This window comes from Bos indicus x Bos taurus, chromosome 10 (assembly GCF_003369695.1).
Source record: "Bos indicus x Bos taurus breed Angus x Brahman F1 hybrid chromosome 10, Bos_hybrid_MaternalHap_v2.0, whole genome shotgun sequence".
NCBI lineage: Eukaryota > Metazoa > Chordata > Mammalia > Artiodactyla > Bovidae > Bos > Bos indicus x Bos taurus.
In genome coordinates this window covers 32,822,724-32,836,406 of record NC_040085.1, presented here as the reverse complement: position 1 = coordinate 32,836,406, position 13,683 = coordinate 32,822,724, and positions in this window count along the sequence as shown.

Genomic DNA, 13,683 nt, shown 5'->3' with positions numbered 1-13,683 from the left:
ACACTGAGACCATTCTCACCAGAAACACCATTCCCAGAATACTGCCATACAGTTTGGAGAGAGCTGCCACATCCCAGCTTCTCCATGAGGAGTAAAGGGGGTTTGAACCTCACATCTGGTACTACAACTTTAAAGACTCCACCTAAGGGATGGGCCCCCAAAACAACTAGCTCTGAAAGCCAATGGAGCTTGGAGTCCACAAGACTACATCAAAAACGCAATAAATAAATTTAAAAAGCAAAAAATCTGTTCTGACCAGTTCTCATTTCATAGGCATCTAAAGGCTAACTGTGATCCTCCACAGGGACTGGGAAGGAAGCAGACATTATGCTCCCCTTTTCATTTAAGCTTCCTCTGTTCAGTTCAGTCACTCAGTCATGTCCAACTCTTTGCGACCCCGTGGACTGCAGCATGCCAGGCTTCCCTGTCCATCACCACCTCCCAGAGCTTGTTCAAACTCATGTTTATCGAGTCAGTGATGCCATCCAACCATCTCATCTTCTATCCTCCCACACACTGCCAATATCATCCTGAAATAACCTTGTAAAGATACCTGGGAACGAAGCTTTCTTGACTGCTGCAAAAGAGACAGCACCTGGATTACCTGGATCTAATAACAAAGAGACTTACATTCATGAGCCCCACAGGAATATAACAAAGTTATTAATTGACACAGGAGCACCCCTCCATATGCTTCTGGGCCCAGCATAAAGTAACAAAAAGCCCATCTCACCATTTCTCCTATGAAGGGCAAATATTACATATTTTCCCTACAGCTTCCATCAGCCTCAGTCAAAATTCTGACCAAAATCCTCCCCTTTGGGACACTGACAGGTCTTAGCACATCCTCAGCTACTGGATGACACTAAGAACAAAGGAGGCATCTTTGACAGACAGTCATAGATACTTGAGAGATAACCAAGAGTTTGGGCTAAACCAATTGATAAATTTCATCCTCTACACAAGATTACTCAATCAAGATTGAGAGACATAGCTATGTCATCTAATGCACAGAAGCCAACATAGAGAGTAAAGGAAAATGAAGAAACAGACATGTGCCTTCCAAACAAGAACAAGATAATATTCCAGTGAGGTAGAAAAAAAAATACTTACCTAAAAAGAGTTCAAAATAACAGTTATGAAGAGTTATGTTCTCCCGAGGCCAGGAGAGCAATGCATGACACAGAGGTGAAGAATAGAATAACTGAACTGAAAAATTCAGTCCCTGAATTCAGGGCAGACTAGATCTAGCAGAAGAAAGGAGCAGCAAGCTCAAAGGGAATTAGAATTCAACCTGAGAAGGGAAGAGAAAAACCAAACAATAAGTGTTGGCAAGGACCCTATATACAATGTTGGTGGGAATGTAAATTGGAGAGTCACTGCGAAAAACATTATGGAGACTCCTCAATAAACAAAAAGTGGAACCATCACATGATTCAGTGATTCCTTTCCTAGGTATATAGATAGAAAAAAGTGAAAACACTAATTTGAAAAGATATATGCACCTCAATGTTCATAGCAGCATTATTTACAATAGCCAAGCCATGGAAAATACCTAGATGCTGGGAAAGATTGATGGAAAGAGGAAAAGGGGACAACAAAGGATGAGATGGTTGGATGGCATCACTGACTCAGTGAACATGAGTTGGAGTGAACTCTGGAGATAATAAAGGACAGGGAAGGCTGGTATGCTGCAGTCCACAGGGTCGCAAAGAGTTGGACACAACTGAGCAATTGAACAACAAACGACATGGAAATAACCCAAGTGCCCTATCGGTACATGAATGGATAAAGAAATGTTGTGTACACAAACACACAGGAATATTACATGGCCATAAAAATGAATTTTTGCCATTTGTAGCAATGTGGATGGACCTAAAGAATATTATGCTTAGTGAAGTAAGTCAGATAGAAAAGAATATTGTATGATATCAACTATATGTAGGATATAAAAATAATACAAATAATGTATATGCAAAACAGACACAGATTCATGATAAAGAAAATAAACTAGTGATTACCAGTGGCGATAGGAAAGGAAGAAGGGGCAAATTTGGGGTATGGGATTAAAAGATACAAGCTCTCAGTACTATGTACAAAATAGATAAGCAACGGGAGATGCTGTATAGCACTGGGAATTACAGCCAATATCTTGTAATAACTTTGATTGAATATAACTGGTAAAATTACTGAATCACTGTTTACCTGAAACATAATGCTGTAAATCAACTATACTTAAATCTTAAAAGTCAATGGAACAGAACAGAAAGACAAGAAATAAACTATACATATATCATCAATTATTTTTGACAGAGGAGCTAAGAACAAACAATGGAGAATAGAGAGTCTCTTCAATAAACGGTGCTGGAAAAACAGGATAGCTGCATGCAACAGAATGAAAGAGAACCCCTATCTTATACCATACATAAAAATTAGCCAAAAATGAATTAAAGACTTGAATGTGAGACATGAAATCATAAAACTCCTAGAAGAAAATATAGTCAGTAAGATCCTTGACATCAGTCTTGGTGATGACTTTTGGATCTGATACCAAAAACAAAGTCAAAAAAAGAGAAAATAAATACATGGGATCATATCCAATTAAAACGCTCTACACAGCAAACAAAACCATCAACAACAAAATAAAAAGGCAACCTACCAAATGGGAGAAAGCAGTTCCAAATCATAGACATGATGTGGGTTAATATCCAAAAAATATAACAAAGTCATACAACCTAATCGCAAAAACATAATCCAATTTAAAAATGGGCAAGGACTGAATAGACATTTTTACCAATCCATTAGATACATGAAGAGGTGTTCAGCATAAGTAATCATCAGGGAAATGCACATCAAAGTTATAATGAGATATCACCTTATACCTGTTAGAATGGTTATTATCAGACAGACAAGAAAAAAATAAGTGTTGGGGAGGACGTGAAGGAAAGGAAACATTTGTGCACTACTAGTAGATGTAACCCAGTGCAGCCACTGCAGAAAACACTATGGAGGGTCCTTAATTTTTTTAAAAATAGAACTATCATATGAAACAGTAAGTCTCACTCCTAGGTAAATATCCATAAGAAATGAAAACAGGAAATCGAAGAGGTATCTGCACTCCCATGTTCACTAGAGTGTTATTCACAGTAGGCAAGATGTGGAAACAACTTAAATGTCAACAGTAGAAGAATGCATAAAGAAATGTGCTATATGTATGCAATGGACTATTATTCACCCATGAGAAAAAAAGATAATCCTGCTGTTTACTACAATACAGATGGAACTTGAGGCCACTACGCTAAGTGAAATAAGCCAAATATAAATACTGCATGGTATGAATCACATGTGGAATCTGGAAAAGAAAACAAAAGTCAAAATCATAGAAACAGATAGCAGATTGTCGGTTACCAGGGTGTGGAAGGTAGGGAAATTACAGTGAGGTTGGTCAAAGGGTACTAACTTTGAGCTATAAGAGATATAAAGTCTAAGGATCTAATTACAAAAAATAAAGGCTGAATGAAGCACAAGCTGATATTAAGATTGCCAGGTGAAATATCAATAACCTCAGATATGCAGATGACACCACCCTTATGGCAGAAAGCCAAGAACTAAAGAGCCTCCTGATGAAAGTGAAAGAGAAGAGTGAAAAAGCTGGCTTAAAACTCAACACTCAAAAAACAAAGATCATGGCATCTGGTCCCATCACTTCATGGCAAACAGATGGGGAAAAAATGGAAACAGTGACAGACTTTACTTTTTGGGGCTCCAAAATCACTGCAGATGGTGACTGCAGCCATGAAATTAAAAGACACTTGCTCCTTGGAAGAAAATCTATTCCAATCCTAGAATATTAAAAAACAGAGACATTACTTTGCTGCCAAAGGCCCATCTAGTCAAAGCTATGGTTTTTCCAGTAATCATGTATGGATGTGAGAGCTGGACTATAAAGAAAGCTGAGCACTGAAGAATTGATGCTTTTGAACTGTAGTGTTGGAGAAGACTCTTGAGAGTTCCTTGTATGCAAGGAGCTCAAACCAATCAATGCTAAAGGAAATCAGTCCTGAATATTCAGTGGAAGGACTGATGCTGAAGCTAAAGCTCCAAACTTTGGCCACCTGATGTGAAGAATTGACTCATTGAAAAGCCCCCAGTGCTGGGAAAGATTAAAGGCAGGAGGAGAAGGGGACAACAGAGGATGAGATGGTTGGATGGCATCACCTACTGGATGGACATGAGTTTGAGCAAGCTCTGGGAGTTGCTAATGGACAGGTAACCTGGCATGCTGCAGTACATGGGGTCTCAAAGAATTGAACACAACAGAGAGACTGAACTGAACTGAAGGATCTAATGTATACATGGTGACTATTTACTTCATTGTAAATTTGAAATCTCCTGAGACAGTAGGACTTACATGTTCTTAGGGAAAAAAAAGATTAATATGTGAGGTTATACACACATTCAGAAACTAAATGGGACAGATCCTTTCTCAGTGTGCACATATGTCAAATCATCACAATGTACATTTTAAAACATCTTATTGTGTTTGTCAATTATACTCAATAAAACTGGGGGGAAGAAAGAAATTCAGTCCTCTAGTTCACTTAACTAACAGTGATGAGCTAATGGATTTTTCTATCATAAATTGTTAAATAGTTGAATTAAATAATACTAGCACGAATGAGTACTGAACACTTACTAATACTAACTAGTACTGAACAGCTTGTCAAGTACTCACCTAAGAACTTTACATGATGTCATTTAATCCTCACTCAAATCCTGTGAAATACCTTCCATTGTAACTCATTTATGTGCTGAGGAAACAGGCACAGAGAGGTTTAGTAATTTGTCCCAAATCACACAGCTTGCAATTTGTAGAGGTTTGGGCCTCAGATATCCATCAAACAAAAGAGTTTAACTTATTTATTTCCAAATTACACACTTTTTTATGACAGGCCTTGCAAAAGTTCTGAGTATCTTTCATATAATTATAACTAAGGCAGAGCAAGTTTACTGCTTTTCTAGCCACCAGCTATTTGCTGCCTTAAAACCCTCATTTTGAAATCCCAAAAAGGCAAAACTGTAATTTATCTCGACAGAGAAAATTCCCCTAAGAAAAACTGACAACTTTACAGAGTTATTAAGATATTTTCATGTCAAAATACTTTTTATCCCACAGAAATTGCCTTTTCTAGTAAAATCCCTGAGGTAAATCTGCCAAAGTTATTTAGGTTTATAATGCATGCTTTCTTACCATCCCCCCATCTGTAAAACCGTTTTTTTCACAGCACTTAAAGATGAACCTGAAATTAGCAGAATTGGATGTTACTGAAAAATTCAATGGATTCAGTCTACTGTAGCTAGAAAATGACTTTTCATAAATATAGGGAAGCACAGTTCTATTATCACTAACATGTCCGTCTTTCACTATTGCAGTAGATAGAGTCCAGCAAATTTTTTCGTTGTACCAAGTCTATCCATATAACCCATCACATATAACATGAGAACGTTCTATCATCTTGGGCATGTTTCTCTGTCATTAAAAACATTGTGAAATTGCCTGAGAATTAGGGTAATCATTTATGAAAATAGGTTAGGATAAATGAGCCTTAGCTTCATTGGCTCAGCAGTAAAGAATCTGCCTGCCAATGCAGGAGACACAGGTTCAACCCCAGAATCAGGAAGAGCCTCTGGAGAAGGAAATGGCAGCCTACTCCAGTATTCTTGCCTTGGGAAATCCCACGGACAGAGGAGCCTGGCAGACTACAGTTGATGGGGTTACAAAAGAGTCAGACACAACTTAGCAACTATAAAACAACAGCAAAAATAAGCCTCAAGCTTTCTTTGAGCTCCACAATTCTGTGTTTTTGTGGCCTTGCCTTAAGCACAATATTCTCCAGTGATATGCACACCATTTGTGAGGGCTCAGTATATATGGCATCATTGGACAAATAGATGTTTGAATGCTAAATTAAATGAATAGAGATGGTTAGAGAGATGGAAAGCATATTTATTTACAAAGTAGTTTTCTTACCCAGAAGAAATGTATATTAACTAAACTTTTATATTTTTTAATCCCTTAACACATAACTTCCTCAAACATAGCTTTATATATTTTTTAACTTTTTATTATGGAATTCAAACACAGATGAAAAATAAAAACACAATGAATGTCCTCATGCCCATCACCCAAGTGAAAGACATTTTGTTGCTACCATTCTTTACAATAAAACATTCTTTTTACAGCAAAACAAAGCAAATCTTAGATATAACATGTTACTCATAAATAAAAGTTAAAATTAACTATATCGAAGATAAATTCTGCTTTCCAGTTTACCACAGAAATTGGAACATTCTACCCCAGTTGACTTGCTGGTGATTCACTTATTATTCTCTGCTTATTTTAAATGCAGTCAGAATCATAATGAAAAAATTCCTTAAAAATCTAAACTTTAAAAAAAAAAAATCTAAACTTTTACATAGCATTTGTACTTTCAGAAGGATTTGAAAGGAATAAGAATGTTTAGCTTGTAATTTTCAATAATCCTACAGACAAACAATTCAGTTGGTGTAAACCAAAGAAGAGAGTGATAAAAATTCAGGAGAGGAAAGTGGAATAAATTCCTGAATCAGATCTTTATAAAATTTATATTTTACCTTATTTAAATTCCAGACCCCAAACACAACTATATTACATTAAGCTCCACATTCAGCTTATAGCTCCAAACACACTTACAAAGCTAACTATAAATATTTAAAAGTTATTCACCTTTCATAATTGACCATATTTCTATTCTTACTTATCATCAAAGAAAATAGTAAAATTAACTAAACTCTGTGGGTACACTTCTTACTTTGCTCATTCTTTCATATCCTTATCTATCTATTCTTTCTTGGGATTATTTTATTGGATTGGCCAAAATTCAAAATATTATAGAAAAACCCGAAATTTTTGGCAAACCCAATATTTGTAGTTCCAAATTCTGGTTAAATATCATTAATCATTAAATATGCCTCCTTGGTAGCTCAGCTAGTAAAGAATCCACCTGCAATGCAGGAGACCCAGGTTCGATGCCCAGGTTGGGAAGATCTGCTGGAGAAGGGATAGGCTACCAACTCCAGTATTCTCGGGCTTCCCTGGTGGCTCAGCTGGTAAAGAACCTGCCTGCGTTGTGGGAGACCTGGGATTGATTCCTGGGTTGGGAAGATCCCTTGGAGAAGGGAATGGCTGCCCACTCCAGTATTCTGGCCTGGAAGTTTCCATGGACTATACAGTCCATGGGGTCCCAAAGAGTTAGACATGACTGAGTGACTTTCATTCACTTTCACTTCACAAATACCCAATAAACTCAGAAACATCCTTTCTTATAGATTGCTAAATTGTCTTTGATTAACAGTTATTTCTTCCTGAACTATGCAGATCAACACAATGTCAAATGAAATGGATTTTATACTATGCAAAATTGGTAATTATAAGTAAAAAGCAATAAGATGCACAACAGATATGTTAATACACTGTATAAATTTGCTGAGCAGCATTCTTCATGTAGCCAAAAATGGAAACAACCCAAGTGTCCATTAACAGGCAAATGGATAAATACCACATAGCAATAAAAATGAGGTGACATAATGCAGTATCATAAATAATCATACACACACAAATACTGAGCTAAAGCAGCAACAAAAGAATATATGTATACATACAGGCATGCATATAGACAAAAATACAATTTCACTAACAAAAACTTCAAAAATAGGAAAACCTAACCTCATTTTCCCTGTCTCAGTGGTAAAGAACCCATTACCAATGTAGGAGATGTGGGTTTGATCCCTGGGTTGGAAAGATCCCCTGGAGATGGAAATAGCAAACCACTCCAGCATCCTTGCCTGGGAAATCCCATGGACAGAGGAGCCTGGCCAGCTACAGTCCATGGGATTGCTAGGAGTCAGACAAGACTTAGCAATGAAACGGCAACAAGCTCATTTCAATTCTAGGTGCTATAATGTTCTATTTCTTCATCTGAATGATGATTTTCTGGGCATTTTCCTAATAACTTAGTAAAGTGCATATGTACATATGTACTTTATGTTCTCAGTATGTTCTCCTCAGAATATTTTATTTCACTGTAAAATTTTTAAATTATGTTGACCTCAGATGCTCCAATATGTATCTTCCCTTGTTATTACTTAAGTAATAATATCCATGTGGTTATGAGTTTTAACATTTTTAATATAAGAATTTTAAAATGTAGCTTTAAAATACATTTTAACATAGAGAATAATAGAAAGGGTACAAGATTAAAGTGTTAATTTTTACCATATTTACTCCAGATTAATATATTTAAAATAAAATTTTAAATGTAGCTAAAGCCACTGTCTTATCCATTTCTCTTCCCTCCCTCCTGAAATAATCATTTTTCATTTTTGTGAAACTAGGGAGTATCATTATAACATGTAATTTTAAAAATTCACATATATAACTTTAACTATAAATGATATAGAAAATAGGTTTTAAATTTATATAAGGTATCACATTTAGCTACATTTTTGTACCTAATTTTAGTTTGCTTCCAAATTATGCTTTTGATATTTATGTTAATGAATGTTCTAGTTTCTTTTCCATTTGATTTGATAAATAATATTCTATTGCACCAATAAAAGTCTATTAATCCATTCCTTTACTGAAGGATAATTAGTTACTTGTTTGCTATGACAATGCAGTAATAAAATTTACATATGTCTCTTGTATACATGTTAAAACACTTCAAGGATTAAAAGAAAAATTAAACATCAATAAAATAAAATTTAAATCACTCATAATCTCACCACCACAGATACCTGCTTTAAATACATCTATACAGCCTATTTTTTCAGACATAATGAAATTGGGAAATTGTATAACATATATCCATACACATATGGTGGTTCTATATCCTTCTTTTTATTTATAATGAACAATTTTACATAGTATAAAATAGCCTTTAGAAACATGCTCACTAGTGGCTACATTGTGTTCTTTTATACAAATAGACCATAATTTAATTTATAAAACTGTTTCTTGTCATTAGACAGGTAGCTATTTCCAGTTATCCTGTTGTCTCTCCTGTTTCCTAGGCCAACCTAGCTTTCTTTCAGGTGCTCTCATATAACTGCTTCTTTCATGCATCATAGCCTCTATATATATGGTTCATTCTTCTTTCCTAAACTTTTCACATGGCTGGTTTCTTCTCATTTTTGAGATCTCAATATCAATATCTCCTGGCAAAAGAGACATTTTCTAATAGCTCTTTCTAAATTATTATTCTCTTTTTGGTGCTTTTTTTTTCTTTTCCCAAATAATATTTAATCTGATTGCATAACTATTTCTTTATATATCTTTATTTTTGTGCCTCTCTATGAGGTCAAGGACAAACTTTTTCTTGATCACCTTCAGTATTGAACACTATGCATCTATACAAGTTGTGCACTAATTATATTAATTATATTATATACAATTATATACAATTATATTAATAGGAGGAACATTCATTTCATAGTTATTATATTGAGTTGGTTCAAAATTTCGTTCAGGTTTTTCTATAAGATGTTATGGAAAAACCCAATTGAACACTTTGGCCAACCCAATAAATTCATATTTTTATTATAACAATGTTCAAGCAGAAGGCCATGAAGTATCTTGAGGAAGAAGTCCCTTTAAATTTCAATCAGTGTTAGCTTTGTGATACTCAATAGCTGTTCAATGAATAAATGAACTCATAGCTTAGTGGCTATTTCCAGAACCAATATTTTTCATGTCTTCTTTCTCTCTACAGTTCCCCAGAACTCCCTATTGCCCTGATGTTCACCACACTAGATGAGCGCAGGAAACACAATCACAAAATCTTTGTGGCATTTAGCTCAAGGTCATAATCTGGTATACAAAAAGATTATATGCAATGCTATGTATTTTTGATACTTAAAAATGTGAGGCATAAATCACACAAACATCTAATTAAGTCAGTAAAAAGAACTTAAGTAGGTGATCAACATGTAAGGGTTTAAGAGGTTTAAGATTTCTGTTCAGCTTGCACAAGACTAAGAATACAGTGTGCTTGTTGTAGTAAAGCTGGTTTGGTGGTGCTGAATTCTCTTAACTTTTTCTTGTCTGTAAAGCTCTTGATCTTAAATGCAAAACGATTAAGAAAATGGTAATAGGATCATACATATCAATAATTTCTTAACTGTAAATGGATTAAATGCACCAACCAAAAGACATAGACTGGCTGGGCAATGAGAATATGTTCGTGTATGCACTTTCACTTACCACATCACTCTATTAACCCTCCAAATTGTATGCAGTTATTTTATAGTTAGGTTAATAATGTTTCCATTATGGCTTGAAATTGTAATTATCCTTTATTTTTTGTCTGGCTCTTTATTGTGAAAACTGATAAACATTTGTTACTACTGTGGAAAAATAAAAGATTTTCTGCAAATGAAAAAAAGACTGTGTACATTACTTGTGCAATTAAAAATATATTGTTAGTTCAAAAAAAAAGAATACAAGATACTTTGAGGGCATTGTTTTCATACTGATTATCTAAAAATTAAATTTCATCATCTATAAAGAAAAATTATCAAAGATTGGTTAATATTGAAATTACATATTTGCCCAATTGTGAGAATACTATGCACTTACCCTTTTTTAAACCACAAGAATCTACTCCATTTTCATTAAAGCAAACACCATAATATGCTTGTAAAACCAAGAATAGTGAAGGTATATCTGGCCCACTAAGAAAAAGACTCTTTCTACATCTGACAGTACAAAAAATAAACTTTGGCAGCTATATTTCAGCTATGATAGGAACTTTCTGACAGCTTTCCTCTCTACTGCTCATAAGTAGAGGACTTAAATGAATTAATGTCAGGTGGATTAGTCAGAATCTGTTCAAACTGACAGAAAATCATGTCTGTACAGCTACCTTAAACTCTCAATATTAGTCTAAAGAACAGGAGAATATCCTGTATTTAAAAATTGAGTGAATGTTTTAATATCCAATATTTTTTTTTGAGAAAAGTAGGCATTACCCCTAATTTGGGGAGGAAATGATAGAGCTCAATTACAATACTAGGGCAAAATAAAATAAGGTCATACTTCACATGCTTATGCAGTTGAGTTTTCACCTTATAGACTAATAATTGATTAGGATCAGATGAAACAAAATAGCAGTTTCATAAAAAGCAACTTAAAATGTCATTTTTAAGAGTGACAAAGATCCTTTAAGACAAAATAAAGCAATTGCTATATTTTATGGATAAGAGATGAGGTGAACAGAGAAATGAAGAGTTATCTGAAGAAATATGACTAGTTAATTTCAGAGTCAGAAGAATAAAAAGCTTGATAGGCTAGTGAAGAAATTGTATTTATTAGAGCTTCTTCAATGGTCAGTGGGCACCAAAGGGCAAAGAATACTGTATCTACAATTATGGAGCAATTTCATTATTTTTTAAGTAATTGCTTTTAACAATTTGTATCATGGTATTAAAATCTGACATTTAAGATTTTCTAACATTGAACTTTAAATATTTGGGGTGTCATGTGACATGATCCAAGCTTCATTAAATATTTTGGGGAGTCATATGACATGATTTAAGCTCCATACGATTTATAGGGCTTCAGTGCATAGGATGTACTAGAATGAGGACAAATGGGAAATGGGAAACCAACTAGGATATTACAGTAGTCAAGCAAAACAAGTAACAAAGGAAAAATTATGGTGAATTAGGTTAGAAATTGAAAAATCACTGGATCTGGCAAATAAGAAATAGCATTCCAAACAAAGGATTCCTCGGAGCATTAGGAGCAGAAACCATATGGTATTACACTGGGGAGTATATCAGATCAGATCAGATCAGTCGCTCAGTTGTGTCTGACTCTTTGCAACCCCATGAATCGCAGCACGCCAGGCCTCCCTGTCCATCACCAACTCTTGGAGTTCATTGAGACTCCTGTCCATCAAGTCAGTGATGCCATCCAGCCGTCTCATCCTCTGTCATCCCCTTCTCCTCTTGCCCCCAATCCCTCCCAGCATCAGAGTCTTTTCCAATGAGTCAACTCTTCGCATGAGGTGGCCAAAGTACTGGACTTTCAGCTTTAGCATCATTCCTTCCAAAGAAATCCCAGGGCTGATCTCCTTCAGAATGGACTGGTTGGATCTCCTTGCAGTCCAAGGGACTCTCAACAGTCTTCTCCAACACCACAGTTCAAAAGCATCAATTCTTCGGCACTCAGCCTTCTTCACAGTCCAACTCTCACATCCATACATGACCACAGGAAAAACCATAGCCTTGACTAGACGAACCTTTGTTGGCAAAGTAATGTCTCTGCTTTTGAATATGCTATCTAGGTTGGTCATAACTTTCCTTCCAAGGAGTAAGCGTCTTTTAATTTCATGGCTGCAGTCACCATCTGCAGTGATTTTGGAGCCCCCCAAAATAAAGTCTGACACTGTTTCCACTGTTTCCCCATCTATTTCCCATGAAGTGATGGATCCAGATGCCATGATCTTTGTTTTCTGAATGTTGAGCTTTAAGCCAACTTTTTCACTCTCCACTTTCACCTTCATCAAGAGGCTTTTTAGTTCCTCTTCACTTTCTGCCATAAGGGTGGTGTCATCTGCATATCTGAGGTTATTGATATTTCTCCCGGCAATCTTGATTCCAGCTTGTGTTTCTTCCAGCCCAGCGTTTCTCATGATGTACTCTGCATATAAGTTAAATAAACAGGGTGACAATATACAGCCTTGATGTACTCCTTTTCCTATTTGGAACCAGAACCTATTTGGGGAGTATATAGGAAGGGTAAAAATGAAATCAGTGACTCTGGAATATATTCAAGACTGCCTAAAAGTTAAACAAAAGTGAGAAATAAGAGAATATCTGGGAGGTAGAGAAATTTTTGTGTGTTAAATATGGTCACATTGGCAGGCTAGTAGACACTTGGTAATAAAAAGTAAAGGGGATAGATGATAGTGCATGTTATTTGGAAAGGAAAGAGGTATTCCTTTCCATCTAAGCCAGAGAAATGATAGAGTAAACAAAGATGGTTCAAGGCTGGTGATTTCTCTTTTCTGAGAAAGAAAGGCATGGAATTGGTAAAGTCAGGAAAAATATAGGAAAGGGAATTGAAGAAAGTAAAAATAATTTAAAATATTTACACATATTGGACAGTGACAGCAAAGGACAGGGAGGCCAGGAGTGTTGCAGTCCATGGGGTTGCAAAAAGTTGGACACAACTGAGTGACTGAACAGCAGATACACATTGGGAACTTCCTTCTCAACTCGACCTTTCATACACTAATATTAACTTTTTCCACAGAAAAAGCCCCTTTCCTATGAAAAGCAATGACTATGACTGAGAGACTCCAAGATGGCCCCAACAATCTTCACCTTCTGATATTCATGCCTTTGTGCAATCCCTTCCCTTTAAGAATGGACAGGGCATGTGACTTGATTCTAATGAACATAACTAAGGTGGACATGGTGCCACTTCTGTGATTATGTTACAAAAGACTGTAACTTTCATCATTCCAGCAGTCTGTCTCCCTTGCCGGCATTAATGAAAAGAGCTACCATTTCGTGAGCTGCCCTATGGTGAGGGTCACTTGTTAAGGAATTGAGGATGGACTCTTTTGGCTTATTAAT